The sequence below is a fragment of the Hyla sarda genome, chromosome 4 (genome assembly GCF_029499605.1).
Source record: "Hyla sarda isolate aHylSar1 chromosome 4, aHylSar1.hap1, whole genome shotgun sequence".
Taxonomy (NCBI): domain Eukaryota; kingdom Metazoa; phylum Chordata; class Amphibia; order Anura; family Hylidae; genus Hyla; species Hyla sarda.
In genome coordinates, this window is record NC_079192.1 from 298,880,672 (window position 1) to 298,896,979 (window position 16,308).

At 43.1% G+C, this 16,308-nt stretch overlaps 1 protein-coding gene across 3 annotated transcripts in view; it reads right to left on the reverse strand.

The window, feature by feature from the left end:
- The window catches only part of N4BP3 (NEDD4 binding protein 3), a 134,731-nt gene that overhangs the window by 40,944 nt on the left and 77,479 nt on the right, over window positions 1–16,308 (reverse strand). The window contains exon 1 of one of the 3 annotated variants that reach the window (XM_056574684.1): window positions 8,001–8,249. The exons of 1 other annotated variant lie outside the window; for it this stretch is intronic. The gene's annotated coding sequence lies outside the window, so the exon portion shown is untranslated. Of the gene's footprint in view, window positions 1–7,775; window positions 7,961–8,000; window positions 8,250–16,308 lie in introns of those variants that run through there. One more of the 3 variants, XM_056574687.1, reaches the window with a different exon arrangement.

A 16,308-nucleotide genomic window follows, 5' to 3' on the forward strand; every position in this document is an offset into this window, starting at 1 on the left:
TGTATGCCTATACTAACATCTATACATTTGTAGCATTGTATAAAGCAGACTACAGGAATTTCTCACCTGCCAGCTAAGTTATAACCTTACAATGAAAACATGGCAGGGAATGTCAGAAAATCTGCATGAATGCTGGCAGTTCAGACATGCCTATGGGGTGTAGTGAACTTATCACATGTAGGTAGGCGGAAAGGACTTGAATATATTCAGCACACAATAGGAATGCACCCATTAGCTGCTGCTAAACAATAATGAATGGCTTGTAGGTGAAAATTGTACAAGCAACAATTACAGTCTTAGGGTACAAGAAGCAAAAATAGAAAATGTATTAACTTTACTATTGTGTTCCTGAAGAAGCACTCACGAGGAGGCAAGTGACATCACTCCTAATTTATTGAATCATTGTATTTATTCTTAAAGGAGCATTTCCTGCTAGAGTTAAACATACACCAGTTATTAAAACATCTTTTCAGCTGAGTGTCGTTTTTGTTCCACTTGTTCAGTTCTCACTTATCAGGTAGCTTTCCCAGAACCCCGAATGGCAAGTATGCCAACATATAGAAAAACAATTGGCTCAGCTCACCACCCGATATTGACACAGGATAAAGAACTCCGGCTGTAGAAGAGGATACTGGAGCACGGACTGTGCCGGCCGCTTCCCGTGTGTAACAGAAGAAAAAGGAGGGGGTCCAGTAGTAAAACATAGCTTTTACTAAATCATGTTAAAACATGGAACAAAAGAAAAATCTAAAACCTAATAGGTGCGTTAAAAACAGCACGCCGACGCGTTTCGAGCTTAGAGCAAGCTCTTAATCATGGCATGCAGTGCCAACGCATTTCGAGCTTAGAGCAAGCTCTTAATCATGGCATGAATAAGAGCTTTCCATAAGCTCGAAACGCGTGGGCACACTGTTTTTAAGGCACCTATTAGGTTTTGATTTTTCTTTTGTTCCATGTTTTAACATGATTTAGTAAAAGCTATGTTTGAACTGCATTCACCTGTGAGCTGGACCCCCTCCTTTTTCTTCAATAACAACTTATGCAATGCCATTCGGGGCCAAGGGGAAGCCTGGTGTCAACCATTTCAAATGTAATCCCAGCAATACGCAGTCACATATATAACCACTAAGGAACTGCCAAATATAGGAAGGGAATTTATCATTAGTGGTAGAGCATTTTTATTGTCGATATTCGGCATACATTTTTGCACAGAAATGTATCGCCTTTACCCATGGTGTAGCTGTAAGCGCTTTTGTAAAAAGTGGTGCTGTAAATAGATTTCCGTGTTTAAAATTGTAGTGGTAATGTATTTATGAAATGTGTCTTTTATCATTTAGGCGCAAAAACATGACATTTTGGTGCAAACTAACAACAGCCCGGAATATGCTTTATGAAGACCGAACATATCTTTGATAAATGTGGGGGAAGTACACATGACGTAGTGGTCTCCAAACTGTCTGAGCACGGTGAGAGTTGTAGTTTTTGCAACAAGTTTAAAGACCAATGTTCTACACTAATCATCATTTGGGATGGCTGACAACTCTCTGCCAAAAAAAAAGATTGCTCAGGTTTTTATTTTCACCCTTGTCAGCTTAAACTGTACTTGTTTTCCGCAAAACTATCTTTCTGACCTGCCAAGGGGTACTCCGCACCTAGACATCTAGGATCTCTCTGCTGCACCCAGTATTCGTTTAGAGCATCAGGTGCAGCGCCGGAGGCTCGTGACATCATGGCCACGCCCCGCTCATGACGTCACGCCCCCTCAATGCAAGTCTATGGGAGGGGGCGTGACGGCCGTCACGCCCCCTCCCATAGACTTGCATTGAGGGGGCATGGACGTGATGTCACGAGCGGGGCGTGGCCGTGACATCACGAGCCTCCGCCCCGCTAGTCATCCAGCACGGAGCGAAGTTTGCTCCGTTCACCGGATGTCTGGGGAGCCGCAGCCGAGATCACGGGGGTCCCCAGCGGCGGGACCCCAGCGATCAGACATCTTATCCCCTATTCTTTGGATAGGGAATAAGATGTCTAGGGGTGGAGTACCCCTTTAAGGCCCTTTAGGTGATCATCAGCTGAACAGGATGATTGTTGCCCTGTGTAGGAAGCACAGCATCTATTATTCAGCTCTAAAATCATTGTTTGTCAGTAGCATGTCTATGTAAACAGGGGATGTGCTACCAACAATAATGGAAGTGTACGCCCACATCAACAATCCAGCGATTATTCCTGCGGCTGTTCTCTCCAAATAACTGGGCCAAGTAAGAGGAGCGCTGATCAATTTCTACATAGTCGACTGGCTCTCCTATGGACTAGCATGTTGATGGTCGGATTGTTCGTATGAACTTTCGGCCATATTCCAGCGAATACTAATCTTATGTCTTATGGCTAAATTTAATTTAACGCCTGGTTTATGCTGGGGGGCAGTGAAAAATAGTGACTGCTTCCAGGGTTGTATTACTCATTACTTTTCTTGCAGCTGGTCTAACAAATAATGGTTTCTCCAGGACATCAAGCACTCATTTGCTCAATGACATACGCACCCCTGGTGGTCCTGAATATTCATGAGCGGCACTTCCCTATGCCCACCAGCCACTGATTGACAGCTTACTGCCTACACACAGTAGTATTTTTGTTTTAAAGTCACACATTTTGGCACAATGGGTTAAAAAGTTGCAATGGGTTAAGCTTGAATGTAATGTGGCACAGTTAGCTTTTTGCAGTGGTTTGTGCCAGCACTCACATTTGTTCACAACCTCACACCAGGCCGGACCACACTTAGAAACTTGTCTACATCTAAGCTAAAAACCTATTAAAGGGGCGGTCCAGTTAAAGGGGTACTCCGGTGAAAAACAATTTTTTTTTATTTAAATCAACAGGTGCCAGAAAGTTAAAAAGATTTGCAAATTACTTCTATTTAAAAATCTTAACCCTTCCAGTACTTATCAGTTGCTGTATGCTCCACAGGAAGTTCTTATCTTTTTTAAAAATAATTCTGTCTGACCACAGTGCTCTCTGCCAACACCTCTGCCCATGTCAGGAACTGTCCAGAGCAGGAGAGGTTTGCTATGGGGATTTGTTCCTGAGACAGACAGAGGTGTCAGCAGAGAGCACTGTGTTTAGACAGAAAAGAAATTCAAAAAGAAAAGAACTTCCGGTAGAGCATACAGCAACTGATAAGTACTGAAAGGGTTAAGATTTTTAAATAGAAGTAATCTACAAATCTGTTTAACTTTATGGCACCAGTTGATTTAAAAAAAAATGTTTTTCTTCGGAGTACCCCTTTAAATACCTATGACTGGGACCCCGGCTCTCTCCTGAACAGGACCCAGCTCTCACTGAGGAGTGCAAGCTGCAATCTCCGGCAATCCCATAGAAATGAATGCCGCACATGCCGTCTGCAGCCCGCGCTCCTCTCAGAGAACCGGGGTCCTGTTCGGGAGAGCGACGTTGGTCCCAGCAATAGAACCCACCCTGATCCAAAGGATAGGTGATAAGTGTCTGATTTTGGGGGGTCCGATACAAGAGTACAGCGCACGTGTATCTCTCACTCTCCCATAGGGATGAATGGAGGGCGCGTGCGGACCCCTGCTCTGTACGTAAGGAGAAGCCTTTAGATAGGGGATACATTTTCCTACACTCAAGTGCCCCTTTAAGAAACAAGCCAAATCCAGAGTTTTAATTGGTTTTAATGTCATTATTTACTAGCATTATTTCAGATGTTCATATCAAATAAAGTGTGTGCGTGAGACCTATGGCATCGAGAGGGTTAAGTGGCATTCCTGTGACAAACAACAATTTGCGATACTCCTGTCACATTGCATAGGTGTGTCTGGTGTATTCCAGCTCATCCCAGTTTACCACACCAGCTGCACACACACCTAATACACCGTGCACATATTTACTATAACTGTGTTTCCCAACCAGGGTGCCTCCAGCTGTTGCAAAACTACAACTCCCAGCCTGCCCGGACAGCCAACGGCTGTCCGGGCATGCTGGAAGTTGTGGTTTTGCAACAGCTGGAGGCACCCTGGTTGGGAAACACTGGACTATACTAACGTACATAGCTCACCATGGTCTATGGGGAAGCTTTTTACAGGCCCTAAAATAAACTGCAACATTGTATGTAAATATTATGAATAGAGTAGCAGCCCCCCAGGAGTGCTTGGCATGTCATATCCCCCTCATTCCTATGGGTGCCTGGCACCAACAACAGATTCATTTAAAGGGGTACTCCGGTGGAAAACTTTTTATTTTTTAAATCAAAAAAGTTAAACAGATTTGTAAATTACTTCTATTAAAAAATCTTAATCCTTCCAGCACTTATTAGCTGCTGAATACTGCAGAGGAAATTCTTTTCTTTTTGGAACACAGAGCTCTCTGCTGACATCACGAGCACAGTGCTCTCTGCTGACATCTCTGTCCATTTTAGGAACTGTCCAGAGCAGCATATGTTTGCTATGGGGATTTTCTTCTACTCTGGACAGTTCTTAAAATGGACAGAGATGTCAGCAGAGAGCACTGTGCTCGTGATGTCAGCAGAGAGCTCTGTGTTCCAAAAAGAAAAGAATTTCCTCTGCAGTATTCAGCAGCTAATAAGTACTGGAAGGATTAAGAGAAGAAATAATAGAAGGAATTTACAAAAAAAAAAAAAAAAAGGAATGACCTGGCACCATCCGATTTCACTCCTGTGAACTGTCGTTCACCTGCTGGCAAGTAGGTGATGCCCCAGCCGTACTACAGTTCTCATGGCATCAGTGGTGCTTCACAATGTAAAGCAGAGATCAATCATGACACCAGTAGAAGAAAACGTGCATTGGAGCACTCACCTCAGACGCCAGGTGTGTAGTGCAGAAAACGTATTTATTTTCATTTTCAAAGCTGTAAACACTTGCAGGGAGGTGGAAAGACGGTACACAAGCGGGTGGACTGTACCGGTGGGCGACAGTCCGTTATCGCGCCTTAGCCCACAGGGGCCTGAGGAAGTGCTAAGGCGCAATAACGGACCGTCGCCCACCGGTACAGTCCACCCGCTTGTGTACCATCTTTCCACCTCCCTGCAAGTGTTTACAGTTTTGCAAACGAAAATAAATACGTTTTTCTGCACTACACACCTGGCGTCTGAGGTGAGTGCTCCAATGCACGTTTTCTTCTACTGGTGTCATAATTTACAAATCTGTTTAACTTTCTGGCACCGGCTGATTTAAAAAAAAAAGTTTTCCACCAGAGTAACCCTTTAACACTGTGAGAATGCAGGCTGCTGCAGGTGGCATCTATGATGGCACCTGCAGGGAAGCCATGGGTCGATTTTAAAGTGTACCTGTCGTCAATAAAAACTTTTGATATAATGTAGATAATACCATTATATGTATATTTGTAATATACATTGATTAAAAATTGTGTATATTTTTGGGTGAAAAAATGCTGTCCCTGTAGCTATTGTCTGTGTGTCTCTATGAGGAGTCCAAATACAGGAAGTGAGGGCGGGACAAGCAGAGCTCTGTGCAGGCTCCTGGCTTGTCAATCATCCTGATGTATGAGCCAGGAGCATGTTATAGAGCCTCAGTACACACTGTCCTGCTTTTTCCAGAGCCCTGCTTGTCCTCACTGCACAGAGCCCTGCTTGTCCTCACTGCACAGAGCCCTGCTTGTCCTCAGTGTACAGAGCCCTGCTTGTCCTCACTGCACAGAGCCCTGCTTGTCCTCACTACACAGAGCCCTGCTTGTCCTCAGTGTACAGAGCCCTGCTTGTCCTCAGTGCACAGAGCCCTGCTTGTCCTCAGTGTACAGAGCCCTGCTTGTCCTCAGTGCACAGAGCCCTGCTTGTCCTCAGTGCACAGAGCCCTGCTTGTCCTCAGTGTACAGAGCCCTGCTTGTCCTCAGTGTAAAGAGCCCTGCTTGTCCTCCCTGCACAGAGCCCTGCTTGTCCTGTGTACAGAGCCCTGCTTGTCCTCAGTGTACAGAGCCCTGCTTGTCCTCACTGTACCGAGCCCCGCTTGTCCTCAGTGTACAGAGCCCCGCTTGTCCTCACTGCACAGAGCCCTGCTTGTCCTCAGTGTACAGAGCCCTGCTTGTCCTCAGTGTACAGAGCCCTGCTTGTCCTCACTATACAGAGCCCTGCTTGTCCTCAGTGTACAGAGCCCTGCTTGTCCTCACTGCACAGAGCCCTGCTTGTCCTCAGTGTACAGAGCCCTGCTTGTCCTCAGTGCACAGAGCCCTGCTTGTCCTCAGTGCACAGAGCCCTGCTTGTCCTCAGTGTACAGAGCCCTGCTTGTCCTCCCTGCACAGAGCCCTGCTTGTCCTCAGTGTACAGAGCCCTGCTTGTCCTCAGTGTACAGAGCCCTGCTTGTCCTCACTGTACCGAGCCCCGCTTGTCCTCAGTGTACAGAGCCCCGCTTGTCCTCACTGCACAGAGCCCCACTTTTCCACCCTCACTTCCTGTATTTGGACTCCTCACAGAGACACACAGGAAATAGCTGCAGGGATGAAAATATACACATTTTTTTAACCAATGTATATTGCAAATATACATATAATGGTATTATCTACACTATATAAAAAGTTTTTGTTGACGACAGGTACACTTTAAGACCCTCTGGATTGTTCCTGTCAAGATAACAGGTCCCCTATTAACATGACACCTGATATGTGCTATTTATGCATTTTCAATTACAATATTTGAACCTATGAAGTGCCAAGATTGTTGATCTTGGGCTCCTGCTGCTGTGTAATGTTATGTATTAAGACTGTGAATAATCCTCTGAGTATTAGTTACATGGGAGTATCTGAAATGGCTACAGACAGCGGCTGACCAGAAAAGCGCCTAGGTCATAGGTATAGATGAGAGATGATGCATAAAATGTATTGCCAATTCAATTATTGATCTTTATGGTTATCACATACTCCAAACATAAAAGTATATAAAGCTCCCACTTTTCTTCTGGTTATGAGAAATTCCATATGTCACAGTTCAGACCTGGATAACCCTTCCGAATTATCTCACTGTACATCAGTTTCCACAGAAACATCAAAAGAGGAAAGCAGATAAATGCCTTGAATGTATAGGGAGCCTGGAATCTGAAGCTTGTCAGAACTGATCACGACACAACAATATGGGGAAAGTGATCATCATGTTTGGAGGAGTTTTTCTTTTTATTGTCTATTTTTTGGCGCAGCTATTTTTTTTTATGTCAAAAGTGTGCACTTGTGTAAATTTGTACGCTGTTCTACAGTAGTCAGTTTTTGGGATTGGTTTGTGCAGCGGTCATGATTTTCTATGTGTGCCTGTAAAAACCTGCATTATTCTGGCGCAAACAGCCCTGAAAACACGTACAATCCCATCATACACTTAAAAAATAATAATTTGGTAGATATTATTGCATGTAATGTAATATGAAATAATGTTTTAAATTCATTATTTGTTAGATGATGTGTTTTTATATAAGAAATTCAAATAAAAAAAATACAAAAAAGAACAATAATTGTATGATTTTTAATCTGCGCCAAAATCAACACCAGAAAACAAACTAATATAAGAGACATACCCCAGCCATAAATCCCCCCCCAATGTGTCCGATGAACTCAGAATAAAACAATACAATGTAACATATAAACCTGTAAATGCTTAATAAAGACCCCAACCAGAACACTCAGTGTCTCTCTATGAATTCTCATTACAGATATAGTGTTACCATATAAGCAATGATCAGATAATAATAATAATAATACACCATAAACAATAAAAAGCAGAAAACCTTCCAAGTAAATTTCTCTGTTACCTCTGACAAATACCAGGACTCACTATGGATCATAGGACAAATCCTGAGGTCAGATGACCCCATTCTTGTGTATGACAAGAAACCTCAGATGTCCCCAAACTCCAGATCCAGGGGACACATCTCCACATGAACAATCCCAGCCTATAAAGTGCAGCCATCCCTGGGATGTGGAAGTTCCTCTGGGATTCCTGTGTATAATCCACACTCTATGGTCCCAGCACTCACCATATTCCGGTCCTGATCACGGTCCCGGGGATGCGGTACAGGCTGCGGTACCGTCCACACTTCCCTCTCTCAGGTTTGAACACTCCTCTCCCAGCGCAGGCACAAAACAGTGAAACCCGGGACACCAGACCTGTTCTCCACATCCTGACAAGCTGCGGCCTGGATTCCATTACTCACTGTGGATCACTAATCCCTGCCAGAGCTGCACACAAAACCTGGACTGGATCACACAACACTGCAATGCATGTGCATAGGGATCTACACAGCTCCTATCCCATGGATGTCTCCTATATGTAGTGTTATATTCATGCAGAAAAGAAAATGATTATTTATTGCGTCTCTTTCAATTCTCATCGTCTAATTTATTATTAATTATTATTATTTTATTATTATTTTTTTTATTTTTTTTTACACAATACTATTGAACACAGCTGAAGATGTACTGATAGTACACAGTGGTCTCTAAAGTGTGGCCCTCCAGCTGTTTAATTCTTATCTTCAAATTTATTGTTATTATTACTATTATTATTATTATTATTACTACTACTATTATGTTATTATAATTATTATTATTATTTTTACACAATACTATTGAACACAGCTGAAGATGTACTGATAGTACCCAGTGGTCTCTAAACTGTGGCCCTCCAGCTGTTTAATTATCATCTTGAAATTTATTGTTATTATTATTATTACTCTTATTATTATTATTATTATTATTAATATTATTAATATTATTACTACTATTATTATGTTATTATAATTTTTTTTTTTTTTTTTACACAATACTATTGAACACAGCTGAAGATGTACTGATAGTACCCAGTGGTCTCTAAACTGTGGCCCTCCAGCTGTTTAATTCTCATCTTCAAATTTATTGTTATTATTAATATTATTATTATATTACTACTACTATTATGTTATTATAATTATTATTATTATTTTTACACAATACTATTGAACACAACTGAAGATGTACTGATAGTACCCAGTGGTTAGAGATGAGCGAACTTACAGTAAATTCGATTCGTCACGAACTTCTCGGCTCGGCAGTTGATGACTTATCCTGCATAAATTAGTTCAGCTTTCAGGTGCTCCGGTGGGCTGGAAAAGGTGGATACATTCCTAGGAAAGAGTCTCCTAGGACTGTATCCACCTTTTCCAGCCCACCGGAGCACCGGAAAGCTGAACTAATTTATGCAGGATAAGTCATCAACTGCCGAGCCGAGAAGTTCGTGACGAATCAAATTTACTGTAAGTTCGCTCATCTCTACCAGTGGTCTCCAAACTGTGGCCCTCCAGCTGTTCAATTCTCAACCTCTTATTTAAAATTATTATTATTTATTTATTGTTACTATAATTATAATTTTTTTACACAATAATATTGAACACAGCTGAAGATGTACTGATAGTTCATCTAACCCAGTAGTCTCCAAACTGTCACCCTCCAGATGTTGCAGGAACTACAACTCCCAGCATGCCTGGACAGCTGTCGGCCTGGATCACGCATATCAAAAGGCATGTGCTGCATCTACACAGCTCCTATTCCATGGATGTCTCCTTTATCTCCTATCTAGGTAGAACATGGCAGTACTAGATCAATGAAGAAAAGAAAATCATTAGTTATTGCATCTTTTTCAATTCTCATCTTCTAATTTATTATTATTATTATATTATCATGAATTATTATTATTACTATTTCTTTTTATTATAATTATTATAATTTCTTTTTTAAACAATAATATTGAACACAGCTGATGATGTACTGTTCTGCTAACTCAGTGGTCTCCAAACTATGGCCCTCCAGATGTTGCAAAACTACAACTCCCAGCATGCCCGGGCAGCCAACGGCTGTCCGGGCATGCTGGGAGTTGTAGTTTTGTAACAGATATATGCACTCTGGTCAAGAAACACTGTATTGTACTAATGTACATAGCTCATCATGGTTTGAGAGGAGAGAATTTAATTTACAGGTTTATGGGTCCTAAACACCAAAGTAAACTGCAACAGTGTGTTATTGTTGTTGTTTTGCAACATCTGGAGGGCCACCGTTTGGTGACCACTGATAACTAATGCAACTTCCCTGTCTTTCGTAGTTATACAGTGGTCCCTTAAAGAAGTCCCATGTAAGGAAATGTATCCCCTATCCAAAGTAAAGTGTCTGATCACAGGGGGTCTGACCACAGGGACCCCACATTCTCCTGTATGGCATTCCCATAGAGTTGCATGAAGGGTGTGTGTCGACCCCTGCTCCGTGCATGAGGAGAGCTTGTAGCGCTGTACAGAAAATTGATGGGGCTTCCAGTTTCCAACCCCCCTGCGATCAAACACTCATCCCCTATCCTTTACATAGGGGATACATTTTCTTACGTGGGACTACTCCCTTACAATGGCCTTGGGTTACAATATTTTTAACATACAATGGTCTTTTCTGTGTGTAAACCAATCACAACATACAATGCCAGAAACAGTTTGGATCTGGAAAAGGTTTCAATGGCTGGAAAAGAATTGAACAATCAGAATGGGCATTCACTGGTAAAACCCCTGCATTACTGAAATGCATGCACTGACTGGTTGTCTTGTACAGCGGTCCCTCAAAATACGATGGTAATCCGTTCCAAATGGACCATCGTTTGTTGAAACCATCGTATGTTGAGGGATCCGTGCAATGTAAAGTATAGGACAGTGCTCTACAACCTGCGGACCTCCAGATGTTGTAAAACTACAACACCCAGCATGCCCGGACAGCCAACGGCATGCTGGGAGTTGTAGTTTTGCAACATCTGGAGGTCCGCAGGTTGAAGAAAACTGGTATTAAAAGTTGTACTCACGTGTCCCCGCCGCTCCGGACCATCACCACTGCCCTGGATGTCGCCTTCCATGACTGTCGCCGCGTCCCCGACGCTTCGGCAAGGCCTCTGCTTCCCCGGCATCCTCGCTCTCCGCCGCCGCCATCACGTTGTTACGCATGTCGCTCCTATTGGATGACGGGACGGCGTGCACAGCGACGTGATGACGTTGGAGGAGAGCGCCGACTATGTAGGGGATCCCGTAGAGGACGCGCCGGAGCCCCGAGGACAGGTAAGTGATCGTCAGCGAACCACGCGGGGCACCGTAAACGGCTATCCGGTGGCAGCTGAAGCAGTCCGCACTGCCGGATAGCTGTTTATGCGATGGCCCCGACATACAAAAGCATCGTATGTTGATTCTGCCTTCAACATGCGATGGCCTCTGAGAGACCATCGTATCTTGAAATGATCGTATGTCGGGGCCATCGTAGGTCGGGGGGTCACTGTATACTCTTTACCTGGGCCAGACTTAGCTGCTCCTTTGTACACCAGTTGAGGGTGGCTTTATTTTACTTTTTTTTGGGACACTGGGGGGCATATACTAAGATGTGTGTCATTTAGTCCATTTTTTTTTTTTTTTTTTTGCGTGACTCCACCAAATTTATGAAATGGTCGCAGAGCATTTGATACAGTTTGTGGAGGATACACATTTTCTGAAATTTCACTCTTCACATACACCAAACAGCTAAGCTAGGTCTGGACTGGTGTAGAATTGGGGCTTTTTGGTGGGTTTTGCGACTTTTTTTTTTGCGAAAGTTGCAGTTGATAAATTCATTGCCACTGCACAAGACTAACCCTTAAAGTGTTAATCGAAAAGGCTCTAAAAAAATAGCCTTAGGTGCAGCGCTGTGCCTAAATAGAGACAAATCTACACACAAAAACAGCTCTAAAGACAATGATAAATACCCCCAACTGTGCACTGTACAGGACCCTGAAGAAGCTCCTGTCCTCTACATAGACAGTGATTTACAGCTTCCAGCAGCTTTCTTTCTTTCTCTTTTTCTTTCTTTCTTTCTTTCTTTCTTTCTTTCTTTCTCTTTTTCTTTCTTTCTTTCTTTCTTTCTTTCCTTTTTCCTAGTTGTAGATGCCATTTTGGGAGCTTCAGCACAAATCGGCAGGTTTCCATATGGTCTCAACATACAGAGGTTGTCCTGGAATCAATTAATATTGTAACTTGAGGGACCACTTTATCTATACAGCTTTTCAAATCTCTTATAGTGCAAAGAAAAATGTGAATTCAATAGAGAAAACAGATATGGTCGCACAGCCACAATTTGTATTTTGATCTACTTGCTTCTCAGCATAAATTCAAAAACTAACAAGGGCTTGGTCGGGCAGTAGAGGGGCTGCCTGACCACTGGGTCGTTCCCCCTGTGGGCATGGTGTTTCGGAGGCAGTGGTCACCGCCTGGCAATATGCCAGTGTTAAGTTAGGGACCCACTCTGACTAGGTGGCCTTGACGTGGCGAGTGGGCTTGTACTTTTTGATCAAAATGTATACTAACAACCTGTTAGTTTTTAAATTAAAGGGGTACTCCAGTGGAATTTTTTTTTTTAAATCACCTGGTGCCAGCAAGTTAAACAGATTTGTAAGCTACTTCCATTTAAAAATCTTCTCCCTTCCAGTACTTATCAGCTGCTGTATACTACAGTGGAAGTTCTTTTCTTTTTGAATTTCTTTTCTGTCTGACCGCAGTACTCTCTGCTGACACCTCTGTCCTTTTTTGGAACTGTCCAGAGCAGGATAGGTTTGCTATGAGAATTTGCTCCTACTCTGGACAGTTCCTAAAATGGACAGAGGTGTCAGCAGAGAGCACTGTGGTCAGACAGAAAAAGAAATTCAAAAAGAAAAGAACTTCCTCTGTAGTATGCAGCAGCTGATAAGTACTGGAAGGATTAAGATTTTTTAATAGAAGTAATTTACAAATCTGTTTAACTTTCTGGCACCAGTTGATTTAAAGCGTACCTCTCATCAAATAAACTTTTGATATATTTTAGATTAATGAATGTTGAATAACTTTCCAATAGCATGTTAATGAAAAATATGCTTCTTTCTATTGTATTTTTCCCAATCAGTCCTGTCAGCAAGCATTTCTGACTCATGCTGGAGTCCTAAACACTCAGAGCTGCCAGCCTGCTTTGTTCACAGCCAAACAGGCTGTGAACAAAGCAGGCTGGCAGCTCTGAATGTTCTCCTTTGTGAACAAAGCAGACTGGCAGCTTGTAGTGTTTAGGACTCCAGCATGAGTCTGAAATGCTTGCTGCCAGGACTGGTAGGGAGACCCCTAGTGGTCATTTCTTCAAAGTGGAAAATTAAATAGAAAGAAGCATATTTTTTTATAACATGCAATTGTAAAGTTATTCTGCATACGTTAATCTATAATATATCAAAAGTTTTTTTGATGAGAGGTACCCTTTAAAATAAATAATTTTCCACTGGAGTACCCCTTTAAGCTGAGAAGAAAGTAGATCAAAATTTGTGTTGTGCAAAGAAAAATGTGTGTAGACCAGCTACAGTGTTTTCTCAGCCAGTTATTGTTTCGCTTAAAGGAGTATTCCAGTAAAAAATATTTTTTTTTTCATATCATCTGGCTCCAGAAAGTCGATTTTTAAGTTAGCAGTAGAAAGACAAAAGCCAGCGGTAAAAGTAACTTCAACTTTATTTCATCCAAATTAAAACATCCACATGGAATGGTCTTAGGAACATCGGTAGCGAGATAAAACTCCTGCATATGATGAAAGGTCACATGACCTGAAACGCATCATGCCGAGTGTTTCCTGAGTTTTATCTCGCTACCGATGTCCCTGAGACCACTCCATGTCGATGTTTTAATTTGGATGAAATAAAGTTGAAGTTACTTTTACCGCTGGCTTTTGTCTTTCTACTGCTACTATTGGAGGGTCTTTGCCATACGGAGGACCGGGTGAGCTGACTGCCTTTAGCACCGTACATGAACAGATTTCTAAATTGCTTCTATTAAAAAAACCTTAATCCTTCCAGTACTTATTAGCTGCTGAAGTTGAGTTACTCTTTTCTGTCTGACAATAGTGCTCTCTGCTGACACCTCTATCTGTCTCAGGAACTGTATAGAGTAGGAGAGGTTTGCTATGGGGATTTGCTCCTACTCTGGACAGTTGCATTTAACATAGTAAACATAGCATATTGTACAAATAGAATTGAAAATAAAATCATGATCCCTTTGTATGTCCCGCTGCAACATGGACTGAGATGGCCATTGATAAATGGTATCAACAAAGAATAGATGTCCAGCGCAGTTTCCCGGATAAAAACTTCAGCTTTATTTATAATCCAATGGACATAATAGGACGCACAGTTACAGGTGACACATTTCGGTTGAAGTGCTCACCCTTAGTCATGAAACGATAGTACACAAAATAATCCATTATATAGAGAAGGGAAGGAATGTCCCCACAACTGATATACAGTTGCATCTAAAACAACTAGTCTTTTAGGGTTAATTCACACTTCACATTTTCTGAGCTCTGCTGCGGAAAATGATGTGCAGCAGTCTCCCATTGCTACCAATGGGATTCTGCTGCACCATTCGCATTATGGAATTTCTGGTGCAGATAATGTTATTATGGTGGCATGTGCTCGGAAATGTATTGCTGTACCCCACAATATGAACAATAGGATTTTGGAAAGCATATTTTCATCTGTAACTCTATCCCAATAAAATTTAAAAAAAAAAAAAAAATAATACACCTTTTTATGTCTGGATGCAGAGTTTATTTTTTTTTGGGGGGGGGGGGGGGGTGGGGGAACCTTATGGAACACATAAAGGCCTTTTTACACGGGGAGATTTTCAGCAGAATTTGCTACTAATTGTGTAGGGGCACTTCACCACATTGCGCTAGTGGCCACAGCTAATACTTGACTTGCCACAAGTTCAGGTACCGTCTGCTTCTCACAACCACAGGCACTAGGTGTGACTGCTAGTGCAGCATGGAAGAGCACCCTAAAAAAATGGAATGATCAGCTATATGCTTGTTTGTAGACTCATTGCATATTTTATGTGACCCTATTAGTCAATGTTTGTTGGCAGCATATGTTACCATGAGAACAGCAGATGTGCTGCTAACAAAGAAGGAATTGGAAGAGGGAATGGTCCTTTTAGTGATCACCGATCAACTTGGACATAGCAGATCAGCAGCATCAGGCAGTTGTCTGACTGCCTAAAAGAAGCCTAAGACACATATAATCAATAATATAAAAAATATATATTTTTGATTCAATCTAAAAGTAATAGACCCTTAGTAAAAGACCATCAAGGCTCATTATTGTATTAGATCCTATACCCAGAGACACCTCTGGAACAGTGAGGACAAGCAATGCTCAGTGCAGTGAGGACAAGCAGGGTTATGTACACTGAGGACAAGCAGGGCTCTGTACACTGAGGACAAGCAGGACTCTGTGCACTGTGGACAAGCAGGGCTCTGTGCACTGAGAACAAGCAGGGTTCTGTACACTGAGGACAAGCGGGGCTCTGTACCTGAGGACAAGCAGGGCTCTGTACACTGAGGACAAGCAGGACTCTGTACACTGTGGACAAGCAGGGCTCTGTACACTGAGGACAAGCGGGGTTCTGTACACTGAGGACAAGCGGGGCTCTGTGCACTGAGGACAAGCGGGGCTCTGTACACTGAGGACAAGCAGGACTCTGTACACTGAGGACAAGCAGGGCTCTGTACACTGAGGACAAGCAGGGCTCTGTACACTGAGGACAAGCAGGGCTCTGTACACTGAGGACAAGCAGGGCTCTGTGCAGTGAGGACAAGAAGGGCTCTGTGCAGTGAGGGCAAGCAGGGCTCTGTGCAGTGAGGACAAGCAGGGCTCTGTGCACTGAGGACAAGCAGGCCTCTGTGCAGTGAGGACAAGCAGGGCACTGCACTGAGGACAAGCAGGGCTCTGAGCAATGAGGACAAGCAGGGCTCTGTGCAGTGAGGACAAGCAGGGCTCTGTGCAGTGAGGACAAGCAGGACTCTGTACACTGAGGACAAGCAGGGCTCTGTACACTGAGGATAAGCAGGGCTGTGTGCAGTGAGGACAAGCAGGGCTCTGTGCAGTGAGGACAAGCAGGGCTCTGTACACTGAGGACAAGCAGGGCTCTGTACACTGAGGACAAGCAGGTCTCTCTGCAGTGAGGACAAGCAGGGCTCTGTGCACTGAGGACAAGCAGGGCTCTGTACACTGAGGACAAGCAGGGCTCTGTACACTGAGGACAAGCAGGGCTCTGTACACTGAGGACAAGTAGAGCTCTGTGCAGTGAGGCTCTGTGACATGCTAAAGGTTCACACATAGCCAGTAGCCTGCACAGAGTCCTGCTTGTCGTGCCCTCACTTCCTGTATTTGGACTCCTCATAGGGACACACAGGCAATAGCTGCAGCGACATAATTTTTTCACCCAAATGTATACACATTTTTTAACCAATGTATAT